The following is an 8,971-nucleotide window of genomic DNA, read 5'->3' as shown; positions in this document are numbered from 1 at the left end:
CCCAGGTGTGTGTGTTTAATATGAACTGACCCAGTGTGTGTTAATATGAACTGACCCAGTGTGTGTGTGAATATGAACTGACCCAGTGTGTGTGTGAATATGAACTGACCCAGTGTGTGTGTTATATGAACTGACCCAGTGTGTGTGTGAATATGAACTGACCCAGTGTGTGGGTTAATATGAACTGACCCAGTGTGTGGGTTAATATGAACTGACCCAGTGTGGGTATATGAACTGACCCAGTGTGTGTGTTAATATGAACTGACCCAGTGTGTGTGTGAATATGAACTGACCCAGTGTGTGTGTGAATATGAACTGACCCAGTGTGTGTGAATATGAACTGACCCAGTGTGTGTGTTAATATGAACTGACCCAGTGTGTGTGTGAATATGAACTGACCCAGTGTGTGTGTTAATATGAACTGACCCAGTGTGTGTTAATATGAACTGACCCAGTGTGTGTTAATATGAACTGACCCAGTGTGTGGGTTAATATGAACTGACCCAGTGTGTGTGAATATGAACTGACCCAGTGTGTGTGTTAATATGAACTGACCCAGTGTGTGTGTTAATATGAACTGACCCAGTGTGTGTGAATATGAACTGACCCAGTTGTGGGTGAATATGAACTGACCCAGTGTGTGTGTGAATATGAACTGACCCAGTGTGTGTGTGAATATGAACTGACCCAGTGTGTGTGTGAATATGAACTGACCCAGTGTGTGTGAATATGAACTGACCCAGTGTGTGGGTGAATATGAACTGACCCAGTGTGTGTGTGAATATGAACTGACCCAGTGTGTGGGTTAATATGAACTGACCCAGTGTGTGGTGAATATGAACTGACCCAGTGTGTGTGTGAATATGAACTGACCCAGTGTGTGGTTAATATGAACTGACCCAGTGTGTGTGTGAATATTAACTGACCCAGTGTGTGTGTTAATATGAACTGACCCAGTGTGTGTGAATATGAACTGACCCAGTGTGTGGTTAATATGAACTGACCCAGTGTGTGTGTGAATATGAACTGACCCAGTGTGTGGGTTAATATGAACTGACCCAGTGTGTGTTAATATGAACTGACCCAGTGTGTGTTAATATGAACTGACCCAGTGTGTGTGAATATGAACTGACCCAGTGTGTGTTAATATGAACTGACCCAGTGTGTGTTAATATGAACTGACCCAGTGTGTGTGAATATGAACTGACCCAGTGTGTGTTAATATGAACTGACCCAGTGTGTGTTAATATGAACTGACCCAGTGTGTGTGAATATGAACTGACCCAGTGTGTGTTAATATGAACTGACCCAGTGTGTGTGAATATGAACTGACCCAGTGTGTGTTAATATGAACTGACCCAGTGTGTGTGAATATGAACTGACCCAGTGTGTGTTAATATGAACTGACCCAGTGTGTGGGTTAATATGAACTGACCCAGGGTGTGGGTTAATATGAACTGACCCAGGGTGTGGTTAATATGAACTGACCCAGGGTGTGTTAATATGAACTGACCCAGTGTGGGTTAATATGAACTGACCCAGGGTGTGTGTTAATATGAACTGACCCAGTGTGTGTGTGAATATGAACTGACCCAGTGTGTGTGTGTGTAATATGAACTGACCCAGTGTGTGTTGATATGAACTGACCCAGTGTGTGTGTTAATATGAACTGACCCAGTGTGTGTGTAATATGAACTGACCCAGTGTGTGTGTGGTTAATATGAACTGACCCAGTGTGTGTTGATATGAACTGACCCAGTGTGTGTGTTAATATGAACTGACCCAGTGTGTGTTAATATGAACTGACCCAGTGTGGTGTGAATATGAACTGACCCAGTGTGTGTGTGAATATGAACTGACCCAGTGTGTGGTGTTAATATGAACTGACCCAGTGTGTGTGTGAATATGAACTGACCCAGTGTGTGTGTTAATATGAACTGACCCAGTGTGTGGGTGATATGAACTGACCCAGTGTGTGTGTTAATATGAACTGACCCAGTGTGTGTGTTAATATGAACTGACCCAGTGTGTGTTAATATGAACTGACCCAGTGTGTGGGTGAATATGAACTGACCCAGTGTGTGTGTTAATATGAACTGACCCAGTGTGTGTGTTAATATGAACTGACCCAGTGTGTGTTAATATGAACTGACCCAGTGTGTGGGTTAATATGAACTGACCCAGTGTGTGTGAATATGAACTGACCCAGTGTGTGTGTGAATATGAACTGACCCAGTGTGTGTGTTAATATGAACTGACCCAGTGTGTGGGTGAATATGAACTGACCCAGTGTGTGTGTTAATATGAACTGACCCAGTGTGTGTGTTAATATGAACTGACCCAGTGTGTGTTAATATGAACTGACCCAGTGTGTGGGTGAATATGAACTGACCCAGTGTGTGTGTTAATATGAACTGACCCAGTGTGTGTGTTAATATGAACTGACCCAGTGTGTGTTAATATGAACTGACCCAGTGTGTGGGTTAATATGAACTGACCCAGTGTGTGTGAATATGAACTGACCCAGTGTGTGTGTTAATATGAACTGACCCAGTGTGTGTGTTAATATGAACTGACCCAGTGTGTGTGAATATGAACTGACCCAGTGTGTGGGTGAATATGAACTGACCCAGTGTGTGTGTGAATATGAACTGACCCAGTGTGTGTGTGAATATGAACTGACCCAGTGTGTGTGTGAATATGAACTGACCCAGCGTGTGTGTGAATATGAACTGACCCAGTGTGTGGGTTAATATGAACTGACCCAGCGTGTGTGTGAATATGAACTGACCCAGTGTGTGGGTTAATATGAACTGACCCAGTGTGTGTGTGTGAATATGAACTGACCCAGTGTGTGTGTGTGAATATGAACTGACCCAGTGTGTGGTTTAATATGATCTGACCCAGTGTGTGTGTGAATATGATCTGACCCAGTGTGTGTGAATATGAACTGACCCAGTGTGTGTGTTAATATGAACTGACCCAGTGTGTGTGTGTGAATATGAACTGACCCAGTGTGTGTGTGGATATGAACTGACCCAGTGTGTGTGTGAATATGATCTGACCCAGTGTGTGTGTGAATATGAACTGACCCAGTGTGTGTGTTAATATGAACTGACCCAGTGTGTGGTTTAATATGATCTGACCCAGTGTGTGTGTGAATATGATCTGACCCAGTGTGTGTGTGAATATGAACTGACCCAGGGTGTGTGTGTGTGAATATGAACTGACCCAGGGTGTGTGTGAATATGAACTGACCCAGTGTGTGTGTGAATATGAACTGACCCAGCGTGTGTGTGAATATGAACTGACCCAGTGTGTGGGTTAATATGAACTGACCCAGCGTGTGTGTGAATATGAACTGACCCAGTGTGTGGGTTAATATGAACTGACCCAGTGTGTGTGTGTGAATATGAACTGACCCAGTGTGTGTGTGTGAATATGAACTGACCCAGTGTGTGGTTTAATATGATCTGACCCAGTGTGTGTGTGAATATGATCTGACCCAGTGTGTGTGTGAATATGAACTGACCCAGTGTGTGTGTTAATATGAACTGACCCAGTGTGTGTGTGAATATGAACTGACCCAGCGTGTGTGTGAATATGAACTGACCCAGCGTGTGTGTGAATATGAACTGACCCAGTGTGTGTTAATATGAACTGACCCAGTGTGTGTGTGTGAATATGAACTGACCCAGTGTGTGGGTTAATATGAACTGACCCAGCGTGTGTGTGAATATGAACTGACCCAGCGTGTGTGTGAATATGAACTGACCCAGTGTGTGTGTGAATATGAACTGACCCAGTGTGTGTGTGGATATGAACTGACCCAGTGTGTGTGTGGATATGAACTGACCCAGCGTGTGTGTGGATATGAACTGTCCCAGCGTGTGTGTGAATATGAACTGACCCAGTGTGTGTTAATATGAACTGACCCAGTGTGTGTGTGAATATGAACTGACCCAGTGTGTGTGTGAATATGAACTGACCCAGTGTGTGTGAATATGAACTGACCCAGTGTGTGTGAATATGAACTGACCCAGTGTGTGTGTGAATATGAACTGACCCAGTGTGTGTGTGAATATGAACTGACCCAGTGTGTGTTAATATGAACTGACCCAGTGTGTGTGTGAATATGAACTGACCCAGTGTGTGTTAATATGAACTGACCCAGTGTGTGTGTGAATATGAACTGACCCAGTGTGTGTGTGAATATGAACTGACCCAGTGTGTGTGAATATGAACTGACCCAGTGTGTGTGAATATGAACTGACCCAGTGTGTGTTAATATGAACTGACCCAGTGTGTGTGTGAATATGAACTGACCCAGTGTGTGTGTGAATATGAACTGACCCAGTGTGTGTGTGAATATGAACTGACCCAGTGTGTGAATATGAACTGACCCAGTGTGTGTTAATATGAACTGACCCAGTGTGTGTGTGAATATGAACTGACCCAGTGTGTGTGTGAATATGAACTGACCCAGTGTGTGGGTTAATATGAACTGACCCAGTGTGTGTGAATATGAACTGACCCAGTGTGTGTGAATATGAACTGACCCAGTGTGTGTGAATATGATCTGACCCAGTGTGTGTTAATATGAACTGACCCAGTGTGTGTGTGTGAATATGAACTGACCCAGTGTGTGTGTGAATATGAACTGACCCAGTGTGTGTTAATATGAACTGACCCAGTGTGTGTTAATATGAACTGACCCAGTGTGTGTTAATATGAACTGACCCAGTGTGTGTTAATATGAACTGACCCAGTGTGTGTGTGAATATGAACTGACCCAGTGTGTGGGTTAATATGAACTGACCCAGTGTGTGTGAATATGAACTGACCCAGTGTGTGTGAATATGATCTGACCCAGTGTGTGTGAATATGAACTGACCCAGTGTGTGTGTGAATATGAACTGACCCAGTGTGTGTTAATATGAACTGACCCAGTGTGTGTGTGAATATGAACTGACCCAGTGTGTGTGTGAATATGAACTGACCCAGTGTGTGTTAATATGAACTGACCCAGTGTGTGTGTGAATATGAACTGACCCAGTGTGTGTGTGTGAATATGAACTGACCCAGTGTGTGGGTTAATATGAACTGACCCAGTGTGTGTGAATATGAACTGACCCAGTGTGTGTGAATATGAACTGACCCAGTGTGTGTGAATATGATCTGACCCAGTGTGTGTGAATATGAACTGACCCAGTGTGTGTTAATATGAACTGACCCAGTGTGTGTGTGAATATGAACTGACCCAGTGTGTGTTAATATGAACTGACCCAGTGTGTGTGTGAATATGAACTGACCCAGTGTGTGTGTGAATATGAACTGACCCAGTGTGTGTGAATATGAACTGACCCAGTGTGTGTTAATATGAACTGACCCAGTGTGTGGGTTAATATGAACTGACCCAGTGTGTGGGTTAATATGAACTGACCCAGTGTGTGTGAATATGAACTGACCCAGTGTGTGTGAATATGAACTGACCCAGTGTGTGTGAATATGATCTGACCCAGTGTGTGTTAATATGAACTGACCCAGTGTGTGTGTGAATATGAACTGACCCAGTGTGTGTGTGTGAATATGAACTGACCCAGTGTGTGTTAATATGAACTGACCCAGTGTGTGTTAATATGAACTGACCCAGTGTGTGTTAATATGAACTGACCCAGTGTGTGTTAATATGAACTGACCCAGTGTGTGTGTGAATATGAACTGACCCAGTGTGTGGGTTAATATGAACTGACCCAGTGTGTGTGAATATGAACTGACCCAGTGTGTGTGAATATGAACTGACCCAGTGTGTGTGAATATGATCTGACCCAGTGTGTGTTAATATGAACTGACCCAGTGTGTGTGTGAATATGAACTGACCCAGTGTGTGTTAATATGAACTGACCCAGTGTGTGTTAATATGAACTGACCCAGTGTGTGTTAATATGAACTGACCCAGTGTGTGTGTGAATATGAACTGACCCAGTGTGTGGGTTAATATGAACTGACCCAGTGTGTGTGAATATGAACTGACCCAGTGTGTGTGAATATGATCTGACCCAGTGTGTGTTAATATGAACTGACCCAGTGTGTGTGTGAATATGAACTGACCCAGTGTGTGTGTTAATATGAACTGACCCAGCGTGTGTGTGAATATGATCTGACCCAGTGTGTGTTAATATGAACTGACCCAGTGTGTGTGTGTGAATATGAACTGACCCAGTGTGTGTGTTAATATGAACTGACCCAGCGTGTGTGTGAATATGAACGGACCCAGTGTGTGGGTTAATATGAACTGACCCAGTGTGTGTGTTAATATGAACTGACCCAGTGTGTGTGTGTGAATATGAACTGACCCAGTGTGTGTGAATATGAACTGACCCAGTGTGTGTTAATATGAACTGACCCAGTGTGTGTGTGAATATGAACTGACCCAGTGTGTGTGTGAATATGAACTGACCCAGTGTGTGGGTTAATATGAACTGACCCAGTGTGTGTGAATATGAACTGACCCAGTGTGTGTTAATATGAACTGACCCAGTGTGTGTTAATATAAACTGACCCAGTGTGTGTGTGAATATGAACTGACCCAGTGTGTGTGTGTGAATATGAACTGACCCAGTGTGTGTTAATATGAACTGACCCAGTGTGTGTTAATATGAACTGACCCAGTGTGTGTTAATATGAACTGACCCAGCGTGTGTGACTATGATCTGACCCAGTGTGTGGGTTAATATGAACTGACCCAGTGTGTGGGTTAATATGAACTGACCCAGTGTGTGTGAATATGAACTGACCCAGTGTGTGTTAATATGAACTGACCCAGTGTGTGTGTGAATATGAACTGACCCAGTGTGTGGGTTAATATGAACTGACCCAGTGTGTGGGTTAATATGAACTGACCCAGTGTGTGGGTTAATATGAACTGACCCAGTGTGTGGGTTAATATGAACTGACCCAGTGTGTGTGAATATGAACTGACCCAGTGTGTGTTAATATGAACTGACCCAGTGTGTGTGTGAATATGAACTGACCCAGTGTGTGTGTGAATATGAACTGACCCAGGGTGTGTTAATATGAACTGACCCAGTGTGTGGGTTAATATGAACTGACCCAGTGTGTGTGTGAATATGAACTGACCCAGGGTGTGTTAATATGAACTGACCCAGTGTGTGTGTGAATATGTTCTGACCCAGGGTGTGTTAATATGAACTGACCCAGTGTGTGTGTGAATATGAACTGACCCAGGGTGTGTTAATATGAACTGACCCAGTGTGTGGGTTAATATGAACTGACCCAGTGTGTGTGTGAATATGAACTGACCCAGTGTGTGTGAATATGAACTGACCCAGTGTGTGTGTGAATATGAACTGACCCAGTGTGTGTGAATATGAACTGACCCAGTGTGTGGGTTAATATGAACTGACCCAGTGTGTGTGTGAATATGAACTGACCCAGTGTGTGGGTTAATATGAACTGACCCAGTGTGTGGGTTAATATGAACTGACCCAGCGTGTGTGAATATGAACTGACCCAGTGTGTGTGAATATGAACTGACCCAGTGTGTGGGTTAATATGAACTGACCCAGTGTGTGGGTTAATATGAACTGACCCAGCGTGTGTGAATATGAACTGACCCAGTGTGTGTGAATATGAACTGACCCAGTGTGTGTGAATATGAACTGACCCAGTGTGTGTGTGAATATGAACTGACCCAGTGTGTGGGTTAATATGAACTGACCCAGTGTGTTGGTTAATATGAACTGACCCAGCGTGTGTGTGAATATGAACTGACCCAGTGTGTGTGAATATGAACTGACCCAGTGTGTGTGTTAATATGAACTGACCCAGTGTGTGTGTTAATATCAACTGACCCAGCGTGTGTTAATATGAACTGACCCAGTGTGTGTTAATATGAACTGACCCAGTGTGTGGGTTAATATGAACTGACCCAGTGTGGGTTAATATGAACTGACCCAGTGTGTGGGTTAATATGAACTGACCCAGTGTGTGGGTTAATATGAACTGACCCAGTGTGTGTGAATATGAACTGACCCAGTGTGTGTGAATATGAACTGACCCAGTGTGTGTGTGAATATGAACTGACCCAGTGTGTGGGTTAATATGAACTGACCCAGTGTGTGGGTTAATATGAACTGACCCAGTGTGTGGGTTAATATGAACTGACCCAGTGTGTGGGTTAATATGAACTGACCCAGTGTGTGTGAATATGAACTGACCCAGTGTGTGTTAATATGAACTGACCCAGTGTGTGTGTGAATATGAACTGACCCAGTGTGTGTGTGAATATGAACTGACCCAGGGTGTGTTAATATGAACTGACCCAGTGTGTGGGTTAATATGAACTGACCCAGTGTGTGTGTGAATATGAACTGACCCAGGGTGTGTTAATATGAACTGACCCAGTGTGTGTGTGAATATGTTCTGACCCAGGGTGTGTTAATATGAACTGACCCAGTGTGTGTGTGAATATGAACTGACCCAGGGTGTGTTAATATGAACTGACCCAGTGTGTGGGTTAATATGAACTGACCCAGTGTGTGTGTGAATATGAACTGACCCAGTGTGTGTGAATATGAACTGACCCAGTGTGTGTGTGAATATGAACTGACCCAGTGTGTGTGTGAATATGAACTGACCCAGGGTGTGTTAATATGAACTGACCCAGCGTGTGTTAATATGAACTGACCCAGTGTGTGGGTTAATATGAACTGACCCAGTGTGTGTGTGAATATGAACTGACCCAGTGTGTGTGTGAATATGAACTGACCCAGTGTGTATGTGAATATGAACTGACCCAGTGTGTGTTAATATGAACTGACCCAGTGTGTGTGAATATGAACTGACCCAGTGTGTGTGTGAATATGAACTGACCCAGGGTGTGTTAATATGAACTGACCCAGTGTGTGTGTGAATATGAACTGACCCAGGGTGTGTTAATATGAACTGA

This window comes from Coregonus lavaretus (genome assembly GCF_964263955.1).
Source record: "Coregonus lavaretus genome assembly, contig: HAP1_SCAFFOLD_5585, whole genome shotgun sequence".
Classification (NCBI taxonomy): Eukaryota; Metazoa; Chordata; class Actinopteri; order Salmoniformes; family Salmonidae; genus Coregonus; species Coregonus lavaretus.
This window is presented reverse-complemented; position numbering follows the sequence as displayed.